Source organism: Podarcis bocagei (assembly GCF_964188305.1).
Source record: "Podarcis bocagei genome assembly, chromosome: 7".
NCBI classification, from domain to species: domain Eukaryota; kingdom Metazoa; phylum Chordata; class Lepidosauria; order Squamata; family Lacertidae; genus Podarcis; species Podarcis bocagei.
Genome location: NC_138132.1, coordinates 53,569,086 through 53,591,904, shown reverse-complemented (window position 1 = coordinate 53,591,904; position 22,819 = coordinate 53,569,086). Strand labels below are relative to the sequence as shown.

Here is a 22,819-nt window from a genome sequence, read left to right as displayed (position 1 = left end):
AAGTTCTGAACACAACAAATCCTCAGCACAGAGGAGCAAGGATTACTTAATGGGCAGAGGAAAAGCACTCTGCACATCCTCAGAGGTACTTTCTTTCATATTCTGCTTCACACTTTCCAGAAATAATCAGAGTTCTACCTTGGGATTCATTTGCATTAGGATATTATGGCTGGTTTATCACTGGAAGAGTGTCTAACCAAAGCAGGGTTGGGCCAATGGCAGTTTAGTTTGGCTTGCCCGTGGAAAATCCACTTTTTAAGCATAACAGGAGTTGAGATGGTCCTGATAGTTATGGGCTTTTGGAGCTAATCCTGTCCTCTCAGGCAGAAGGATGTGGCCAGTATGGCTCCCCCCCCCTTGCTTCATACAACAGAATATGGGACAGACACTTCTCAGCAAAGCATCACAGAGTTTATCCATCCTGAAAGGGAGGCAGGAACCATACAGAAACAGGACTCTCATCACACCCGAGCTTGATGTAGGAGTAAAAGGTGCCACAGACTCCACCTAGATATAATTCTTTAAAAATGTATAGGCGCCTTGGACTCAGTACAAGAGAGATACATCATTGCTTCTTTCATGGTGCTTGGTGCACAAGCTTCTGAGTTACACAGAACTCTTCAACAACTAGAATAATAAATATTGATCGTAATAATAATAATTCAAATAAGCTACAAATTCAAATAGCAATGCAATGCCTTCATAGTATCTTAAACCACCAGACCTCCAGAGACCCCAAAGCCAGCAAATCCCACAACCCTACCACATGCAGGATTGTCTAAATTCACCCCCAAACAGTTCACACTTGCATTGTGTTCCCGATCACTGGGAGCTGCAAGTATAGAGCTGACAAGGACATAGCCACTGCCGCCACCCCTACCACTCCAAAGTGCCAGCAAAGCAGCTGCCTCATGGCTTTAGTTAAGTAGTGACATACACTAAGATAAAATATATATACAGCCTTATGAGTTTTAAAGCAATAAATATTTTTTAGATTTACCAGACATTGGACTGATGGGAGGCATCTTTCCTTTCTGCCTTCCAGGTCTGTCTTCCGAGAGACCTGGAAGTCATGCCTGAGTGTCTGGTTACAGTCCAGGATGGAGGCTTTGACCTGGACTGCCCTCCAGCCATCTGCGAGGGGCATCAGAAGTGACAGCCAAAACCTTCCCTTGTGACTCCCAGATGCTCCTGCAGGTCAAAAGGCAGCTGTAGCTGGCTGGGCAGGAGGCAGCTTTGCCAAACGGGAAGGGGACAAGCCGTGGATTGCTCAGCCTAGCTGATTTCTCACTTCAAACAGGCCTGCACAACTTGTGACATACTAAGACAGTGTTCCTCGTATTCCTTTATTTATGTTCATTTAAAAAAAACCTGCTATTGGGCTTGGGGAAGCCCAGCCCAAACCACTCACGAAACAGCAGCACAGCATTCAGAGATTCATGCAGCCAATTGTGTAAGATCTTGTTAAATAAAAAAATTAAGTGTGCAGACTGCAGCAGCAACAGATGGGCACATGTGAAGGAGCATCTCCTCTGCTAGTTTGGGTAAGGCAATCAGCAGGCAAGGCACTGCTTAAGAGCCATCTAGTAGTGCAGCATCCTGTTCTCACAACAGCCAACCACATGCCCTAAATGGAATGCCCAGACACAGGATCTGACTGCCACAGAAACTCTCCCCACTTGTCATTCCCACCAACATGTATTCAGAGGCAATTATATGTGGTCCTCAGAGGTCCATGGTGTGTGGCTCGTGATAAGGATTTCTCATTACAAACTGTATCTGCTCCATACTTTTATTGTGGTGGTTTTATGGTTTGATGAATATTCATTAATTTTGAAGTTGTATTTTATTTATTTATTTCAATGTATTTATATTTTATGTATTTATGCATGCTGTCCTAGGATATTACAAGTGAGAGGTGGGTAAGAAATGCAAGAAACAAGAAAACAAACAAACCCGAAAGCCATATGCACGTCTCTTCTCAAATCGGGGTGGGATAAGGTGGCAGGTCACCCTGCCAAATTCAATGGGGGTGAGAGAGGGAAAAAGTGCTGGGTTAGGGGGCTCTGCGTTCACCCAGGTCTCAACTTGCAAGGGAAGGAAGGTTCCATCTGCCTTTGGGTTCCTGCCCACCCCCACATTGGACTTTGGTTCTACTTCCAAGTGTGCTATTCCCTCCACCCAAACACAATTAAGGCAAATGCAGCCATCCACCTGACACATATGGATATCTCCTAAGAGTTAAACAATCCTATTTTTGACACCTCTTTGGAACAACCAATGCCATGTAGGGAAGTCGACAAGTATCCAGTAGGCCACACTAGGATGCTGGTGGGTTTCAGTTGGCTAAATGGGTTGCAGCAGGTTGCCCAGGACCCACTGGGCAAGCAAAATACAGTCAGCTGGGGCCACTTTTGCCCTGACTGGTTTGTTCTAACTAAAGGTCTGTCCAGATGTAGCTCTTTATCAGTGGAATAAGAACATTCTACAGTCTTGCAAAAGTTGTTTGGCTAGGACCTTAGAGCGGTGTTATCCAGCAAGTCCAGGTCTATCCTACTCCACTTGCAAAGCATGAAAAGGAGCTGAGCTGCCTCTTATTGCACTGTGCCCTGACCTAGCAAGCACAGCTGGTTAGGGGAAAGGTTATTCTGCTCCAGTGATTCTTTCTTCCTATGCAAAGTTCCACCTGGGGAATGATTCTGAAAGGAAGAGACGGGCATGGTACCAAAAACACGTCCAATATCTGCAGTCCACAATGCCTGCTGAGCAGTTTGCACCCTACAAGTGTTGATGATTGTGGGGCTAGCAAGGGGTTTTAGCACTGTGTCTTAGTCTGCTCTCTGGAGGCGCCCTAAGAGGTACTCCACGGTTCTCTCTCATGAGCCAATTAGGTTTAACATCTTCTCCTGCCCTTTGTTTTTCTGTCCCAACAGATGCAGTCTCTTCATTAAACTGTCCGCAACTGACATGCAAACAGATGCATTTCCAGGAAAACCACACCCCGCCCTCAACTTTCCTTCTCTAACATACACAGCAAAACACACACACAGGTGTTTTTCTGTCCAAGTCTGAGAGCTCTTTGTTTTGGCAGGGCTTCTCAGTATGCCTAGATTATTATTTCAAAAACATTTTCAGAGCTTGTTGAGACTGACCCAAACTGACTCAGGGGGACTCCTGAAGCAATCACACCCTTCTCAATTCAGATCAAACCCCAAGATCCCCTGGTTATATAAGGTTTCTCGCCAAACTGCCCTACAGCCCCCCCCAATAAATGCAGCCTAGCAAAATGCAAAGGATTGCTAGACTTGTAAAGGTTAAAGGTAAAGGACCCCTGGATGGTTAAGTCCAGTCAAAGATGACTATGGGGTGTGGTGCTCACCTCGCTTCAGGCCGAAGGAGCCAGAGTTTGTCCACAAACAGTTTTATGGGTCATGTGGCCAGCATGACTAAACTGCTTCTGGTGCAACAGAACACTGTGACGGAAACCAGAGCACATGGAAACGCCGCTTGCTTTCCTGCTACATCGGTACCTAGTTATCTACTTGCACTGGTGTGCTTTTGAACTGCTAGGTTGGCAGAACCTGGAACAGAGCAACGGGAGCTCACTCCATCGTGCATATTCAAACTGCTGACCTTCCGATTGCCAAGCCCAAGAGCCTCAGTGGTTTAGATCACAGCGCCACCCGCATCCCAGCTACACTTGTAAATGGTTCTAGCAAACAATATTTACAGGACATTGCCTATCTCCCCAGTCCACCCCTAACACAGGGTTTCAGCCAGGCCCTAAATTCTAATTTCAGTACCAGGCAGTGTTCAATCATGGAAGGTGACTTCTGTACAAGTGCAACAGGAGTAGGTAAGTTTAGGGTTGTTGGATCGCTGCTGTCTTTTACTAGACACCCTGCTTCTCAATCTATCAACCAGAGCTGGGTGCTAAATACATACAGTTAGAAATAAAGACCCCCTGAGCAGTCCTGAGCCTAGAAATGTGTTTTCAGTACTAGAACTGAACCCAGCTCACATTTCCCTTCACACCAACGTCTGCTCCTGGATGGCTTTCTACATTTCGGCAGCTTAATTTAGGTGGAAAAAGTTGATTTGTTGTCAAAATTATTTGGAAGTCAGAAAGCTTTGCTGTGAGTCACCAAGAGAGGTTCCAATCTACCTTCTGCCCACCCTGATATAAAGAGTGTGCCCCCCTCTTAAGACGCTGACCACTGCCTTTCTTAAAACACGCTCAAGCACTGTGTGGGAACAGCGCTGTTTCCTGAGCATGTTTTATTTGTGGTGGAGGCCAGATGTTTTGCAAAAATGAAAATGAAGCCTCTGGGCTCCCAAAGAAGAGAGTGGAGGGAGGCACCTGGCAAAATCAAAAGAGGACTCTCCATTCAAACTCACCTTCAAAAGGCAAGCAGCAGCCCAGAATTTCCCCTCACAACCAATGGAATCAGAATCATTCTCCGGCACCTCTCTCTCACTCTCTCTTTCGGCAGAGGCCGCCCACACAGAAGAGGGCGGGATTTCCTGCTTGTGTCCCCTGCCAAAAACCACCTGCTGATGCTGCAAGACACACCCTGGGGTGCCAGATAATTTCACCCCTCCCACCCACTCCTGTTCTTTCCTGTGCTGACAGTCCTGGGAAGAAAAAAAATAAAAAAGGGCTGACCTTCTCTGCAGCAGTTAGACAATGCTGGCCTCCTCTCTCTCTCTCCATTTTCTGGAAGGTTTCCTGGGCCCTGAGCAGCTGCACAGCAGGCAGAAATCCAACAGATGAACTTCTCCACAGTGCTGAAGTGCACTTCTGAGAAAACAACTTCCACCTGACACTTTGTAGAGGCACAGAACAGAAAGAGGTGACGGCCCTCTGTCATCACCTTGCCATTCTGGTGAATTTACACAGCGCCCAGCAAGACCTCTAAATGAAACACATATAGGATTGCAGGAAGCTGCCTTATATCAGCCTATTCGCATAGCTAAGCCAGGACTGTCTTGTTCTCCAGCTGGTCACAGCTTTTCAAGCTCTCCGGCAGAGCGAAGTGTCCCCCACCACCTGTACCTGAACCTTTTAACTTGAGATACAAAGGGTCTGGACCCGGGATCTTCTGGCCACAAAGCCTTCAGCCATAGTCCCTTCCCAGGTAGCAATCCTTTGTGACCCCTCTATGTTCTTCTCTGCCTATACCAGGGGTCTGCAACCTTTAAGACAAAAAGAGCCACTTGGACCCGTTTCCGAAGAAAAAACAAAAACTGGGAGCCGCAAAACCATTGTGACATTTAAAACAAATATATCTCCGGAGCCACGATCTGACAGCGGGCGGGAAGGTGATGTCGGGACGGTGCGTGACTAACACACGCACCGCCCCCATGCGACGTCACAGCCAGTACAGTGCCCGCAACAGTGAGGAGTGTCGGGGCGCACAATGCGCCTCCTCCCCTTGCTAGTATCCGCCCCGGAGCCGCAGCAAAGATGTAAAAGAGCCACATGCGGCTCCGGAGCCGCGGGTTGCAGACCCCTGGCCTATACCCTTAACACAACCCAAACAGGATTTCTTTTTGCCGCTTTGTGCACTTGTCAACTCCAGAGGTATCTGAGCCCTTCTAGAGCCAGGATTTCAGCTAGCCAAGCCAGCCATTTATTTACTGAAGTTATAAATCCATGTCTTTTAGGGTCTAGCAGCAGGCTCACAGGGCGTCTTACCCCCTCCAAAAGAAACTATATTAAATTGCCGGTAAATGTTTGTCACAGGTTTGTCACAGTAGCCCTGCAGCTAAAAACCTCCATCTGAAAAATGCCTTCTAAAAAATCTTAATCACAAATTACACCTAAATCCTACTATTCCTTTTAAGGAGCTCAAGATAGCCTACAAAAGCTCTCCTCCACCCTTACACTGTCATATTAAACTCACAAGAGCCTTCTTTTTCATACATATTATAGGTGACCATTATAGGTTGTTTTTATCTTTGTTTTCAGTGCTTGCTTCTGCAAGTCACTTTGAGTTTACCTTGTGAAAAAAGTGACTTACAAGTGTAAGTCATCATCACTACTGTCATCATTCTGGGAGCTGACTGAGGCCAGGCATCACCTCTTAGCCTAAGGTCACGCATTTGAGTTTCATGGCTAAGGGTGCCTCTTGTCAGGAGAGATTCAAGCACATACTGGAAATGTAGGTTCATTTAAAAGTGGAATAAAGCTCTCCGTGGCACTAGGGAAGGGATGGGGAACTTCTGTGGGCCTCCACACACACTCCAGCCAACATGGCCAATAGTCAGGGATGATGGGATTTGTAGTCCAGCAACATCTGGAGTGCTACAGTTTTCCCACCACTGCTCTAGCCCGACACATGGACTTTTGTGGGTTAGGAAAGTGATAGGGAAATGCACTGGGAAGTGCAAGATGATTGATGAGAAGATGTGTAAACACCCTGCAAGAAGTAAGAACAATGGCCCATTTAGTCCAGCATCCTGTTCTCTCAGTGCTCAACCAGTTGCCTCCGGGAAACTTGCAAGCAGGATTTGAGCATAAGAGCACCCTCCTCTCCTGGGGTTTCCAGCAACTGGTATTCTGAACAATTACAGCCCAATGAATGTCTGTTGTGGTATAACTGCCCAGCAAACAAATCAGAATGAACATTCAATGAATACCGAATATGATTTAACTTCCATGTAAGTTTTGTGCAAGCAAAACAGGATGAATGTTTAATAAACAGGTCATCTGGAGGAGCCCTGAATGGGAATTTAAACCCAGGTCTGTGGACGTCCTACAGAGCAAGGAAGAGACTAAGTGATTGCCCAAACCCAGGAGCCTGCTAGTTAAACAGAACTTTCCTTCAAGGCAGGTTTTCAAAACCAATTAAGCAGAAGCATGTGTGTGTGTGTGCGTGCGCACACACACACACTGGAAGAGTGATGCAACTGTAATTTGGTATTAATCCAGTGAAGTTGATTTGTTTATTGGCTTTGTTCATCACTTTTTGCAAAGAAGTCTCAAAGTGACTTACAAAAATATGTAAACAACAAAGTAACTTACACAAATATTTAAGCTACAGAAAGCTGATTGTTCCCTACAACAAATAAGCAGGAGAGATGAAGCAAGAAATATATGCGCCACTGAAGGAAAAATTATGAAGTGAATGGATTTTCAAGAAAGATCAGTGCCTATAAGTGCGCGCGCGCACACACACACACACACACGGTAGCAGTATGCGTATCTCACCACAACCATCACTAAGATGTAGGATAATAGCTTCCTGCTAGGAAAAGTAAAGGACCTCAGCAACAAGGTATACTTGTGGCAGGCACTTTGACCAAGATATGCTGTATCTCAGAAGCTGTATCGCAGATTGGAAGATCTTACAGGTTCACTCTCAATCAGGAGCAGGGCAGAGAGTCCTTAAGTCAGGACTCTGAGGTCTGACATTCTATTTTCTGCCATTGCCTTGGCCTGTCTTATGCACAAAAGTGGCTTGCCCTTTTATACAGGGCAGAGTGCAGGTGGGTGGGAAAGGACCACAACGGACTCCAGTGTCAGTGAACTCATTTACAAGGTCTGTCAAAACAGTGTGAAGTTCTCTTGGAGAGACGTCGCCTTTTGCCAAGGAAGGGGCAAGTGGGGTTGCTTCTTCAGGCATACTGTATTGAATACGGAGTGTAAGATAATGTGTGTGTGACAGACAGACAGAGAGAGACAGAGATAGAGACAGAGAGAGACAGAGATAGGGGAAACCTCTTGGTATGAAACACAACCTCAAGCTCCATTCCTGTGCCTCTAAGGTGCTGGATATGAGGGAGTCAAGGGGGAAAGCCAGGTGTTCATCACCTTACCAATTCATGAAAAATACCAAAGGCAGAGATTAAGAGTACACTATACTACAATGGACTCCTATACAAGCCCCATAAGCTGTCTGAGAGCTGTAGGTCCCAGAATTCTCATAGACTTGAACAGCTCCTGGGATCTTGTCTCAAGCGTCTAAAGATGCAAACAGGATTGTTGCAGGCTGCAGACGCATGAATGAGAAAACCTTCCTCTTACAGCTCCTCTGCTTCAGGGCATCATCTCGTTCCTGGAGGCTCTCTCTATGCCACTGGCAGCGCCCGACAGGCAGTTAGCTCCCTTGGCATTGCTGTGCCTGGCGCAGGTGTGTTCTACTCCAAGACATCCCCCCCACCCGACAGCCGGGCCTTTGAGGAGCCCCAAGCGTGTTTGTCAGCACTTGCCTGGCACTGCTGCTGAGGCAGGCGCCACACACGCCCCGTATCTTTGCCCTCGGCGGGAAACCGAGAGCTGGGAACCTGCCATCCTCTCCCCATCTGTTGCTGATGATGCTGGCGGGCTTCTGGCAAGGGGGAGCTGCCCAGAGCAGCAAAAGCAGAACCTGTCTGCCTGCCGAGTAAGCTGGTGGGTGGGTTGCATGTGCGTTTGGAAGGGGGTTTGGAAATAAACCAAGACAGGCAAGCAGCAGGCGAGGACAAAGGACGACTGAAACGTGCATATTATACCCAAATCCCCTTGGCTCTGAAGAACTGCTTAGGCTGAACTCATATGCAGGGCAGTGGAGCACAGGTCTGCCGGTGAAGAAGGTGGGATCAAAGCAGCACAAGGAGAGGCGCTTCCACTGCCTCAGGAGGACATGGAAGAAGCAGAGAATTCCTAGAGGGAAGTAAGAATGTATGTGCTTTCTTGAGGGGGTAGGGAGGAGGGGAACACAGGAAGCTGCCATTAGTCCACCTGGCTCAGTATTGTCTGCACTGACTTGCAGTGGCTCTCCATGGTTTTAGATTGGATGTTCCCTGCCCTACTGGGAGACACTAGGAGTTGAACCAGGAACCTTCTGCATGTAAGGCAGGTGCTCTGTCACTGACCTATGGCAAAACAATATGAGGAAAATAGGAAACTGTGTTATACATTGCCCAGCTACTACTCTAACCAGTTCAGTATTGACTGTACACTAACTGGCAGAAACTCTCCAGGGTTTCACACAGGAGTCTCTCCCAGCCCTATCTGGAGATGCTGGGGATTGAACCTGGGGCAACCTGAATGTAAAGCAGGTGATCTGCCACTGAGTTACCGCCCTTCCTCTGGGTCCCAATAAAGCTTCCTGCTACAGAGGCTCAACAGGTGTCCAGATACAGACTCCGTGTTTATTGCTCACTGGCTACAGGGCATAGAGCTGCTATTGGCACATGCAAAAGTGTCACTGAAAACATCAAACTGCTTCTCATACTGGAGGCAGTTCTCACATTCACTGAGTGGAGAGATATCAAAGAGACATAACATGTCTGTGTAAATCACTGGTTGTGATATTTGTGCCTGGGAAGAGTCACCCCCGCCCCCTTAGTTCAGCTTACCTAAGAGTCTTTGCTGGATTAGCCCAAAGATCTGCCTACTCTGGCCTCCTGTTTCTCAAGATGGCTAGCCAGATGCCTCCGGAAAGCTCACAAGTCAAGTATCAAGGCAAGTGCCAGACATGGTTTGCCCCTCCCCCAAACACCAGAGCTTTGTAGTGAGCAAAGCCTCTGTATTTTGCTGCATGTGGCTTGGCTCACTGGTTGGAGTCATCTGGAACAACCAGGTCTCTGTTTAAGGCACACATGCTCAATCCTGGTTTACATCAATTCATCCAGAGAGACTAATGCATGGAAGCAGAGACCAAAGTCTCTGTGGCCTTCTGGCCCTAGCCAAATGCTCCAAATGTCACAGTTGCTTGTTCTCTGTTGGTTTCAAGTGCTTTTGTTTGAATTGTTTTGAAGGGCTCCAAAGAGCTGAGCACTAACAACATCCCCCACCCACCCAGGATGTACTCATGGGTCAGAGAAGCTGCATTCACTGTAGCAGCCACTAGGAGGCAGCAACCGGCCAGCTGTTGCTCTGCTCACCCACCAAGGCAGGCATCCTGGTACCCAAGGAGCCAGCTGCTCTGAAGAACCAGGTGACTCTTTTATTCTTCTATCCATCATAGAAGAGGCCCACTCTAGGCTGTGAGTCTCTGAGCCAAGCTAGATGTGATGCCATTCAAGCAGTACACAACAGAGTGAATGGATTTTTTAAAAGTAAATTTCAGGCACAGAATGGGGACTCTCTCCTCTGTTTTTGGTCCTGTTCTCAGAATGGAAAATACTGATGCTCCCATTTTGGAACATCTGTCTGTCTGTCTGTCTGTCTGTCTGTCTGTCTGTCTGTCAATTGCTTCTGGATCAGGAAGGAGCCTGCAAGGAAGCAATAGAGCAGTGGTTCCCAAACTTTTTTCCTCAAGGATCATTTAAAATATTGATGAAGGTCTTGGTGGAACTCTTAATAATTTTTCCTGCTTGTGGTAACAACTGTAATGCACTGTGCTAGGTGCATGGTTTTTAACTGTATTTTTACAGACAGGCTGTGGACCGCCTGAATGAAGCTCATGCACCAGAGTTTCGTAAGCTCCTGGGTCTAGAGAATCCAACTATAGGAACTGTGCTCCCAATTCACCAATAGTAGAGTTGCTTTCAAGTTTCATACTGGGACAATTAGCATAGGGACCACACACTACATAAGCTGGGCCTGGGCCTGTGCTCTAGACAAGCAGAACCTCACTGGGGCAGCTCCTCCGTATGGAATGCAGGCAGGCAGGCAGCCACACCAGCGCCAGGGGCCCACAAGCACTGTTACAAACCTCCTCATTCAGGTTGTGATGTGGAGGAGAGGAGTACTCTCACATCAACTCCTCCCTGTGTTATCCCACCCCTTCACGTCTCAGGGTAGGGAGAGCAAGGGAGAAAGCCAGACTTTATTGGCTTCCAGAAGCAACAGTTGGCTACCAAGCCCAACCAAAACTGAAGGTCTTTCCTGGCTCTTTGCAAACAACTCTGCTTTTCAACCTTGACCAGCTTTTAGGCCTCAACAGCACCAAGGACGAAACTAAGTGCAATACCATTTCACACAAGTAATAGCTAAATGAATGGTTTGCAAAAAATAAATTGAAAACTGGGGGGCAGGGGACAGAATCTGTATTGGAAGACTGGTATGGGGGGGATTTAACCCTTTGCCCGCACAGCTGCAATCTCAAACTAGATCAGAGGTCCTGTGTCTGCTATTAGCATTGGGGTAGAAAGTTCCTTGTTGGTCCCTGTTTTAGAATGCTGTGGGGTGAGGGTAAAAGTATTAAAGCCCCCACCTCTCCTCCCCATGCCACAGTCCCAGTCAAGACATATCCTGAATTTACTTGGGGTGGGGGGAGACTAACAACGTGTACATCTTGCTTGGCCTTGACACCCCTTAAACAGACTGGGTTACTATTTCTTATTTTTAAAAGGGTAGGAGGGAGAAATATGTGTATATAGATAGACAGATGAATAGCTCAGGAAGATTTAGGAGAATAAGAAGTGAACAAGGCTTAAGCTGAAGTAAAACCTGGCCTAGGAAGCAGTTTCAAGTGCCAGGAAACATAAAAGTACAAAAAGGCCATCAAAACATGCACAGAGTTCACTTGCTCTAAGGACAGTCATCTCCTGAAGTTTGGAATATAGGGCTTCTGGTCTGGAAGGATAGCTTAAAACCAAGGCTTCAACTCCTTCCCCAGATTCTGTTTTCAAATATAGTACTGGGAGAAGGTCTGTGCCACCTGGCATCCTGAATTCATGCCAAACCCAGCGCTAACCTAAACCTCTCTTCTGCCTCCCCCCTGCCCTGCTTCATAAAATATGGCAGGTCAGGCTCTCTGGAGCCCTGGCATCTGAAGGATACACCAATTACCTGGCAGCGGCAGCAGGTGTGCAGGGAGATTTATAGTCTCTCGCAAAGAGCAGCAAGGTAAGCGTGCTGCGAGTAGAGGGAGAAGCAGCCCATAAATCAGGGGATGCAGGGAGGGAGAGAGGGAGGGAGGGAGGGAAAGGCGGATGGGAGCTCCTCTCCCTTCCTTGCCCTTACACCAGCAAGGCCAGCTCACTTGGTAGAAATCGCCAGAGCCCCTACAGGCAGGCTCCACCTGGCACCCGGGAAAGGTTGCCAGGAGACGTAGAGCGTGTGCAGGTTCAGCAGCGTCAGTTAAACTCCTGGCTGGCTCGGCAGTGCGCAGGCACCTTGAAAGGGCCATAATGATAGTCAAGCACCCTTCAGGAGCTCGCTGCCATTGAACTCAGCCCGCGCCGGCTGCCGGCTGCTCAAAAAAGGCAGCTATTTTGAGCTTATGGGAGCGAAAGCAGCGGAACTAATAATTTATTACCAAATGTGATTGGGAGAGCGGCTTGCTCTCTCCCTCTCTGGCTCCCGGCAAATAGAGCAGAAAAGGCAGAAAGCCAAACCCAGAGCACGCTGCTCACCCACTCTGAATGGCCGAAGTGTTTGGAAGGAGGGAGAAGGAGAGAAGCACTTGCAGTTGGGGGCAGTGGGGAGCATGGGGAGAAAGGCACGCTTGTGTGTTGGCGAGGATGGGGAAGGAAAGCTTCTTAACAGATCCGAGAAGCAAAAAGACGAAGGAGGAGCATAAGAGAGAACAAAGCAACAATCCAAGGGAAACTTCAGACAATCCAAGGGAGGGAATGATACATAGGCAGTGCACAAGTTGCTCCTGTTTCCCCTTGGGAGGGTGATTACATTTTACTGACACAGGAAAGGAAAGGGTTTGCTTTTCGAAATACGGGTTTCTGAGGCTGAAGACAGATGCAAAGAGAGGCCCTTATGCCCAGATCCTGAGGCATGTATGTGTGCATGCACACCAGATGCAGTTAACTCAACAATTAGGGGAAGGCCCTCTGAATATGTTCAAAGAAACAACAGTTGAGGGTGGGAAAGGGCTCTCCTCTGCTCAAATGTGCCCAACCTTTTGTCCCTCTAGCCCACTTGCCTCTCAATCCATAGCTGCCCCAAAGCACCCCCTGCCTTTTCTCTGGGGTCTGCAGCAAACTCCCCGCTGGCATGCAGGAGGGTGAATGGCTGAAGAAATAGGTGTGCAAGTGAACACAAACTGTACTAGCCGCAAGGGCACAAGTGTGTCTCTATGCACAAGAGCACAAAAATGTGTTTGCACATGTCCATACTGGAACCGTTTGAGAAGGGCACACACATCTCCTACTTTGCTCTTGTTGGAAAATCCCCTTTTAAAAAACAAAATCTACCAACATTCATTTCAGATCTGAAAAGGAACCCTGATGTGAGGCAGCATTTTCACAGATGCACTTTGGTCTCCGAGAGCCTGGTGTTGATGTAATGGTACATCCTAACAATGGTTATGAGACTGCAAGAAGGCCCTAGCCTGCCTTCTCCGCTGCAAATTCTCTTTTGCTTTTCCTTGATGACTTTGTGACTTGGCTCCTAGGCCTCTTTGTTGGAGACTCTGCAAACCAACACAACTGAAGGTCATGTGTTGCTTAAGGTCCGTGTAGGCCTTTGACACTGGTTGGACATCACTGTCTGCTTTAAACAGGTTCTAGTGTTTGAACCACAGTAGTGACAACTTAAGTTAATGCCACTCAGGTTTCCTGTTTAACAGGGTTTGCAAACATGCTTCAAATGTTGGTTAAGATGACAAGTCTGGTTAATGTTACACTAGGTTAGCTTGGTGCAGATATTATAATGAGGCATGGATGAAGTTGACAAGGGAGCGCTGGAAAGTTAAGGAGGGGAGCGCTGCACAGTCCCAATCTCTGAATCTAAGAGCTCAGCCTGCTTCATGTGCATGGAGTCATAGAGAGGCCACAGAAAAAGCTATGTGGTACATGCTTTTATTAATAAATATGCTTAGGCTAACCTAGGTGGGCCAACAGCCATCCATGGTGCTGATGAAATACTTAGTGAACCTGACTCAGGATCAATACACAAAGCAGTCAAGGCAGAAAAGAGCCAACTTCATTCACCTCTTCAAGTCAGGTTCATGAGTGACAGGGCACATCAAGGATCCTGTGATCCACTCTAGTGACGGCATGCATGGAAACCAGAGGTGGTGGTTTGTCGAGATGAACGATCATGGCATAGGCCCTGATCACAACAATACCACCACGCCACTGTACAAAAGCTGCAGTGAGCTGGTCTCCCTGTACCCTTGCTGGCCCTTAACAGAGACACACAGGATTACTGAGCAAGTCACACAGCTCTCAGACCCACCAAGCACTCAGTCTCTTGTGCTTCTAAGCTGCTCCTCATAGGCAGCCAAGTGTGTAAACGAGCCCCTTCCAGGAGGTCGCAATGGCTGGCAAGACGCTGCATTAACTTCAAAACCTGCATTTTCGAACCAGTCATAAAACTCATTATGTACAGATATCACCCTCACATATACTTCCCAGCGTGGATCCCAAATGCAGTAAACTAAGTTTTCTAATCTTATACATTTGTCAGAAAGTATATAATAATCAAGAAGCTGGGGAGGCTGCCTAAGCCTTCATCTCTCAGATCCAAAACCAGTTCATCATTCCCAGGACCCTCTGGCTCTCACACAGATGCTAAAATGTGTGTGTGGGGCGGGATTATATTAGTTAAATCAAGTACTGGTAGGGAAGGACCATAGCTCAGTGGAAAAGGTAAAGGGACCCCTGACCATTAGGTCCAGTCGTGGCCGACTCTGGGGTTGTGGCGCTCATCTCGCTTTATTGGCCGAGAGAGCCGGCGTACAGCTTCCGGGTCATGTGGCCAGCATGACCAAGCCGCTTCTGGGAAACCAAAGCAGCACACGGAACCGCCATTTACCTTCCCTCCGGAGCGGTACCTATTGATCTACTTGCACTTTGACGTGCTTTTGAACTGCTAGGTTGGCAGCACCTGATTTGCAGGAAGAAGGTCTCAAATTCAATCCCTGACAACATCTTCAGGTAGGGCTGGTGATGTCCCCTGCCTGAAACCCTGGAAATAATACTGATCAGGAAATAATACTGATCATCCTTAGAAGGCTGTTGTAAGGACTAGAAGAAGACAGTAAAGGTAAAGCACTTTGAACATTAGAAAGTGCTATGCAAATACCAACTTAAACATTCTGCACATGCCAGGAAACAAGGCAGAAGCTAGGCATGATTCACAAGCATTCAAGCCTAATGTTGGAGTGTCATGTCAGCAGCTGGGGGAAAAGCTTCCACTCTGGAAGCCAAGGTTTTCTGATCCCAGGCTAGGTATCCCCTTGGCAGAGTCACCCCCAGGAGAATGTACACTGGGGACATACAGCAAAAAGTTGCTCTTCTCTATAGCTTGAATGAAAGGGAACTAGGTTTGTGAAAAAATATCTAGATAGAAACAAAGACACACATTTTCACTGCCCAACAGGGAAGGCATCTCTGACACTTAATGGGCGCTTTAAAAAGACGGATAAGAAAAAGAAAGGAGGGAAGCAAGTAATCCTCAGGAGACACAACATTCCTAATCCTAGAAAGAGCTACAACTTTTGATGAGAGATACCCACTTGAAAGTAATAAGTGGGAATCAACCAGGTAAAGCTCCCCTAGTGTAGCAGGAAGGGCTACCCCACTTGAATTTATTTGACACACAGGTGCTAATGGCACAGATCCTTTTGTCGGTGATGAAGGGTACAGTCTGACCTTGGTACAAATCCAAGCACAGGATAAATGGGCCTTGCAAAAGTCTACAAAAGTCCCTGGCTTGTCTGCCCAGAACTTACTATTGCAAGACCTTTGCGACATGACAGCTTCCTGAAAATAAACAGGAATGTGCACTTTCCATTGCAAAGACTTCTGAGCTTGATTTTGAGGCTGGGATGCAAAGCAGGGAGCAGCATTTGGTGAAGGTGTGGTTGCCAGCTTGTTTGTTTGGATTGTTGTGGCCTTCTACATTGGCATCCCTGACGGCAAACACAATGTCTCTAACCACACACTCAGCACCTTGGGCTCCACCACAAACTGGGCACGTGTGGATGAAACTGGGGAAGGAATGACTTTGCTTATTATAATTTTTTATCAAAACCTGTGATTCCTGCTGAGCTGGTTACATTGCTTTCCGTCCCTCATTAAAAATATCTGAAGTGCACCTACAGCATGCTTCATTAGCTAATTAATTAGGCGACTGACTGGAGCCTGGAGATCTCATCTCTTGTTGGTCATGTTCTTTCAGGAAACCTGGCTAGGAGAGTCAAGCCAGGCTTTCTCTCTCTCTCTCTCTCTCTCTCTCTCTCTCTCTCTCTCTCTTTCTTTCTTAGGAGCAGGGAGCAAAACAGAAATGCCTGAATAAGCTGAAGAGCTCATACACGGAGGGCTCTGTGTTCTCCTGGGAAGAGCACCTGGGGCAGAAGACCTGACACAACTGGAAAGAAGCCACAACCATTGCCAGACCTCCAATTTTTTATTTAAATCAGCTTCAAAGCTGTTAATCAGTTACAGCTCCAAACGAAGACAGGATTCAGACAACTGGGAGCCACTTGAAAGCTTAGTACATGATGTTATTTGCGATAGCTCACAGAGGCCTCTGCAAGAAAAGCTGGGGTTGCTGCCCTTCGACTCTCACAATATCCAAGAGGCAGCTGAGCCTACCAGCCTTCACACAATGGGCACATGTACTGCATTTTACAATGTTGAATCAAACCACTGGTCTAACTAGCCATGCACTGTCTACTGTCCAGGTTCTCTGTTAAGAGACGTCTTTTCAACAGGAGATGCCAGGGATTGCAGATGAAACCTTCTGCATGCAAAATGTGCTCTCGAGCACTCCCCATGACCCAAGCTTACAAACAACCACCTCTTGCAGGTGCAGACTCTCGGGGGAATGACAACTGCATGCTTCTCTGCTTTCTGAATCCACTCCAAGGAGCAGAGATCTCATGGTGGGGCTATGAGGGATGTCTAACACACCTGTCAGCACCATCCAAAAAGTTACACTCCCCTGGGTTCCTTGGTTGTGGGGAGAAAGCACAACTGATATATTTGTTTCAACCTGGTTTATGTTTACTGTATAGTACTGGTGCCCCGTTTGGTAATTGCTACAGAGCTGTGGGGGTTTGGTGGTGGAGAGGCTAAATCAAATTGTTGTTTTTCCTGGCATGAATATGGAGTGACATAAATGCCATTTCCCCACAACAAGGAGGAAGAGGGCCATTTGGTTCAGCCCTAGCTCTGCTGCATACTTAGCAGAGTGGATAATCCAGTCTTAAAGGCAGGGGTAAGTAAATAAGGCAGCCCTACAGGCCAAACAGAACAGCTACTATAAGCAGGGTTCAGTCTCAGATATGCCACAGCCGCCACGGACACCCACTTCTCGTCGTCTCCCCACCTCCTAAATTTCAGTCACAGGGATTAGCCTGGCACACATAAAGCAATGTTAAGTGCAGTTTCTGAGCAAGTTTGAATCCCAGAGTTCCTGATTCTCAAAATCATGTACACACAAAGCTGGGGCTGTGGGGGGGGGTACCCTCCACTCCTCACTTAATCTCCACTTGGTGACTTTTTCAACAGCTTTATATGTTGTTTTTATTTTTTTAAAAACCCACCACCACCCCCCAAAATCCCAAGGTATACATTGAAAATGCCATGTAAGAACAGACAGCAATCTATAGCATACATGGCCACCCAAAAAATCTAGATGTCTGTGAGACTTTAGAATTTTTCTTATCCATATAATCAATAAAACTGTACCAGACAGTTGTAAACGAGTCTGTCCTTTATCCAGTTATATTATCCAGCTGTATTATCCAGCTGTAGTGTCAACTCTTATTAAGTCAATTTAATAAGGATACACCTTCCAGGGCTTTCCAAAATTGGGCTAGAACAAGCCTAGCTGCTAACAATAAATAACTAATAAGAGATTTAAATGAAATAACTACATTCTGACCCTGAAATATAGTCAATAAAGCTAACTCAAGGGACTGATTTGACTTGCTGACCAGTGATATTATGTATCTCTAGGAACACTGTCACCTAAAAACCTGGCATCTTAACACAATACTCAGTAACTTTCTTGTGGTGCACGGTTAGATATGCGCAGGATTAGGGCAAGCGGTGGCCTTTCTCTCTCCATTTCCTGCCAGCACTGCTTTCGTTCATGTTCCTCTGCAGAGCAAGACTGCTCTAATCCAACAATGCAAGGGCAGGGAGAAAAAACCACTCTTGGAATAATCTCTCTCTTTAGACGGCATTTCAATTAGACGGACTATCAGAGCAGCTTTAATTGGCTCCCAGAAAGAAGCCTCCTTGGTGGAGATTAGCCCGGTATCTCAGCCTGCTGCGAGTTCCGCTGCGGTAAACATTCTTCACCAACCCTCTTCACAGCACCCGGCAATAACCGCCCTGGCCTGGATGCTGGATGGCGGTGGGCGTATGTGAGTGCGCATCACTCTGGTGAGCTGGATTCAATCTCTCCTTTGGACACAGGCTCATGGTGTGGCCTTGGCTGAGTTCTCTCAGAGCCTCAGTTTTGCATTTGGACAAAATTAAAAACACTGTGTGAGCTGCGTTAGAGCATGGAAAGCCACTGTGGCTAACAGGGACTAGAGTGAGGAGTGCAGTCTCCACAAAGCCATTGCTTGATATTTTCTAACTCACACCACAACTTCCTGCACATCTCAAGGCGTGAACAAACCAACATGGTGCTTTTCAAATGACCCTGCCATTTCATCTGCCAAATAACCCTTTATGTCTGCTACTGAACCCTTGTACATTGCTGAGAATCCTTGGGCATATCCCAGGGTCCACACCGTATTTCTCCCAACGGTGCTCTGTGTTATGATTCACCCAAATCAGGACTCCTGAAAGAACTAATACATTTGCTAGCGATAAGAAGCACAACGTTCTGACTTGGATATCCTGGGTATTCAATCTGCAACCTTCTGTATGTAGAGCAAGAAGCCTTACCTCCGGGGTATGGGAAGGGCCACCTAGTTCAGTAGTAGGCCATGTGGAAGGTTGATGGTTTAATCCCTGATGTCTCTAAGTAGAGATGGGGAAAATCACCTGCCTTGAGAGCCACTGCCAGTCAGTGTAGAGCCCTCTACCGGTTTGATGGCGTGCATCTTTCGAATGCTGGAAATGATATTTGGCTGCGGGACATAGCAAAGGGGATAATGGATTGGTTTCAGGCATGAGAGTATTGGCGGCGAGCGGTTGCTCGTGTGGCGGTAGGCATTGGTAAGAAGGGGTTAAGAGGATGTGGGGGGGAGGAACGCCATCACCTCCCCCCAGTGAGCGAAGGGTGGTCTGTTAAAGGACTCCGGGGGGCGTGGCCCTGTCCGAAGCCTATGGAGGTGAGGGCCAAAGGCACGCCCCAGAGCGGTGACCCGGGGGAGCTCCTAGTCGACGTGCCTCGGCAGGAGACTCCCCCGATATAGTGTTAACCCTTCCCCGTGTCTCCAGCAAATGGGCTGGAGCCGGATAGTCGTTAGGACCAATGCCTAAGCCAATGCCTCTCATTCCTGAATTCAATAAAGTTGTGGCCTAATTCGCCCAATTAACCTTATATTATGGTGTCTCGTGTCTTTATTTATCCTGGTGGGGGGCGGGAACTCGCCACGCAATACTGAGTAACACAGACCAATGATCTGACTCAGCATGAAGGCAGCTTGAGAGTCAACATGCCATACGGAGAGCCTGAGAATGCCATGCTCTGTAAAGCTGCAACACCAGTGAACTCCACACATCTGGCTGGGCAATCACACCAGTGCCAGACCCTCCATCATCAGCCCCAAATCTTCAAGAGCAAAAGAGATAATGAACACATCATGGACCCATGCTGAATTCTAGAGCTGAAGACTCAGCACTTTTCACCAGCCCTATCTGGGGGGTGGTAGAGGTGGAGGGGAAGTAGGATGACAACAACACAACGGCCCTGCTGAGGACCTAGGAAGGTGGTGCTGAAGGACCAACTATAAAACTGTTCAATCATTATCAAACAGTTGCTCATGCAACAGCTCTGCAGGGATAGGTCCTGTGAATTTGGCTTTCCTTGCCAAGAACCCTCCATGCCTGTTCAGATGCTGCCCCCTCATAATAATAGGACAGTGTGTGAACCCAAAATTTATCCTAAAGCATTCTCAATAACCCTCTGTGACTGCAGGGACTAATGGCTACCAAGCTGTCTTCCACAAAAGCTTGCCCACCATCACCAACCCTGTCAGCAAGGAGCCACTGATACACCTCTAAGAAAACTTAGACCACAGTTTGGAAAGCAGTGCCTTAACACAGCCTTTGCCAAGCTAGTGCTCTCCTGATGATTTGAACTACAACTCCTGTCCATCATGCTGGCTAGGGCTGACGGGAGATGTGGTCCAAAACATTTGATCTAATGGGCACATAGGGATTTAGATAATTTCTTCCTGCCTTGCACCTTATCCGTTCCTCAGCATGGCCCAATCCCGTGGAAACTATGCACCAAGGACCCCCCCCCCCCAAGCAGGGAAGCTTGCTTCTACATACAGTGCTGAGTTATATGCAAACAACATCCATGAAGGAGCTGTGGCTCAGTGGTAGAGCAGCTGTTTTGCATGCATAAGGCCCCAGGACCAATCCTCATTATCTCCAGCTAGGGCAGGAAAAGGAACCTGTCTGAAATCCTGGAGAGCCACTGCTACTCAGTGTAGACAATTCTGATCTAGCTTCCTGTTTAAAATACTTCCAACTAAACACATGTAAAGAGTGTAGCTATGTGAACCAAAGACTGCTCAGCTTTCTCCATGTACTTTTTGGGTGGAAACTGAAGCCTTCCACCCTTCCTGAGCCTCTAGTTGCCCTATTAGCCCATTCAGTTTTTATAGGCTCGTTCATCGATCATTCGGCTGTGGATCATTGATCTGGCAAATGACAACAAGCCAGCTAATAAGAGCCTGTTTTGAGAGCACAGGCACCAGGGGAAACAAGAGAGAGGCAGCATGCCCGAGCTGGCAAGAATACCACTCTGGGGTATGTGATCACAGCATTGAAAAAGGACAGCATCCATCCGTCACTCCTCTGCAAGCATTAATACAAGCCAAGACAGAGGATGGCTGCTATGACCAACAGCTAGACTCAATATGAAGAATTACCTACCTGATGTCTCTTTTTATTGTTATTTACTATTGCTGCTGTTGGTGTGATTGCTGCTGTTGGTGTGGTGTAATCCTCAATGTTATCTGTGATATATCGTAGGGTTTGTTTTAGTTTTTTAATCTGATTTCCAGGAACTTTTATTGCTGTATTTAATTTATTTGTTCTTTATGTATAAAAGACTTAGAGATGTTTATTATATTAAGTGGTATAAAATGTTATAAATAAGCAGGTAAATAAAGTAAGTGCTAAGGTTCTCATAAATTTAAAACCCACATCTTGGACCATTTTATTACTTTTCAGTCTGTAGGAATTTGCCTTTCATCCTGGTTTCAAGACCACATTCCAGAGGGATTTAGCCTCCTGTCCCATACCCAGCCACCCCAAAGTAATCATAGGAATTAACTTGCTAGGTCACAGCAGAATAAGACCCTCCATGCAGAGAGGGAGTATACCTCTGAATGCCAGATGCTGAGAGATAAGCAAGTTGTGTGGAGGGCCATATGATGACACGAGACAGGGCATTTTCAGTAGCAGTAGCACCCTCCTGAATGAAATATGACAATCCTCCACATCAGCTACGTTCAGACGACAAGAAAAAATGTTATTTGTCTGTAAGCAGGGGTGGCTAACCTGCAGCCCTCAAGAAGTTGCTGGACTACAACTCCTATCATCCCTGACCACTGGGCCATGCTGCGTGGGGCTGACACTTAGCCTTAGTCCAACCCTCTAACCACTACATCACACTGGCTCAACTTGCAGCTCTGTGCAGCGGACCATCAGTTGTGCCTACTCCACTGGGGATTGTGGGAAATTAACAATGCTACCACCATTCTTCAAAGAGTCAAGAAAGAAGAATTTAAGAAGAGCGCTGCTTGGCCACCTAGCTTAGTACATATCCTATTTTCCCACAGTGACCAGCCAGCTGCCTTTGGAAAGCCTGCAATGAGGTCAAGAAGTCAACATACCCCTCCCGTTGTTGTCCTCCAGCAACTGGTACATCACGGTATACTGCCTCTGAACCTGGAGGTTCCATTTAGCCAACCATAACAGTTGGTAGAGTTCCTCCTTCATGAATTTGACTAGATTCCATGTAAAGCCACCTGAGGCAGCAGGTGACACATCTTGAGGCAGCAAATTTCGCAAGTTTAATTGTGTGTAGTATGAAGAAGACTTCCCTTTTGTCTGTCCTCAATCTACAGTCAATTGATTTCATTAGGTGATCTCATCTTTTAGTATTATAAGAAACAAAACGACATCATCACCTTCAGTTTCTCTACACTATAGCATCATCCTTATACATTTCCAGCACAGCTCCCTTCCCCTCACTACTCTTAGTTGACTTTTAAAAAAACTAAACAGAACACATTAAATAAGACACTGGTGTAGGAATACAAAAGGACATTCACATGGCATCATTATTTTAAAAAGCACCCATGACCAGTCCCCCGCCTCAAGTTCCTGTGCTGTGTGACAGGCAGAAGTCTAACAGGTGAAGGTTTCATCTCTAGATCAGGAAAAGGTGGCAGCTACTCAATTTCTGCCTAAAATGCAGCTGCTACAGAAGTGGAACCTTTCTGCCCTCACACCTCACAATTAGTGAAAACCCTAGAAGCATAAAAATTACACAGCAAGAGCAGGACTATGCTTTCATCACATACTGCATTTGGGAATTATACCACACAGGTGTGTGTGTGTATATATATATAGAGAGAGAGGGAGAGAGAAAGAAAGAAAGAGAGAGAGAGAGACATATACAGGTTTCTAGACCTCATGATAACACCGAGAAACTGAAAAAGATACAGGGGCAATGCTTTGGAGAAATCTCAAAGTGGAAAGAGCCAAGGCAGGTAATAAATAAAACAAACCTGGTGTACCTTTGTTTAGAATTCAGATTTCTCCCCTCACG

At 46.9% G+C, this 22,819-nt stretch overlaps 1 protein-coding gene across 7 annotated transcripts in view; it reads right to left on the bottom strand.

Annotated features, from left to right (window-relative positions):
* GSE1 (Gse1 coiled-coil protein) overlaps positions 1-22,819 on the bottom strand; it is a 443,486-nt gene that overhangs the window by 67,821 nt on the left and 352,846 nt on the right. The window contains exon 1 of one of the 7 annotated variants that reach the window (XM_081201104.1): positions 4,399-4,505. The exons of the other annotated variants lie outside the window; for them this stretch is intronic. The gene's annotated coding sequence lies outside the window, so the exon portion shown is untranslated. Of the gene's footprint in view, positions 1-4,398; positions 4,506-22,819 lie in introns of those variants that run through there. 7 annotated transcript variants of the gene reach the window in all.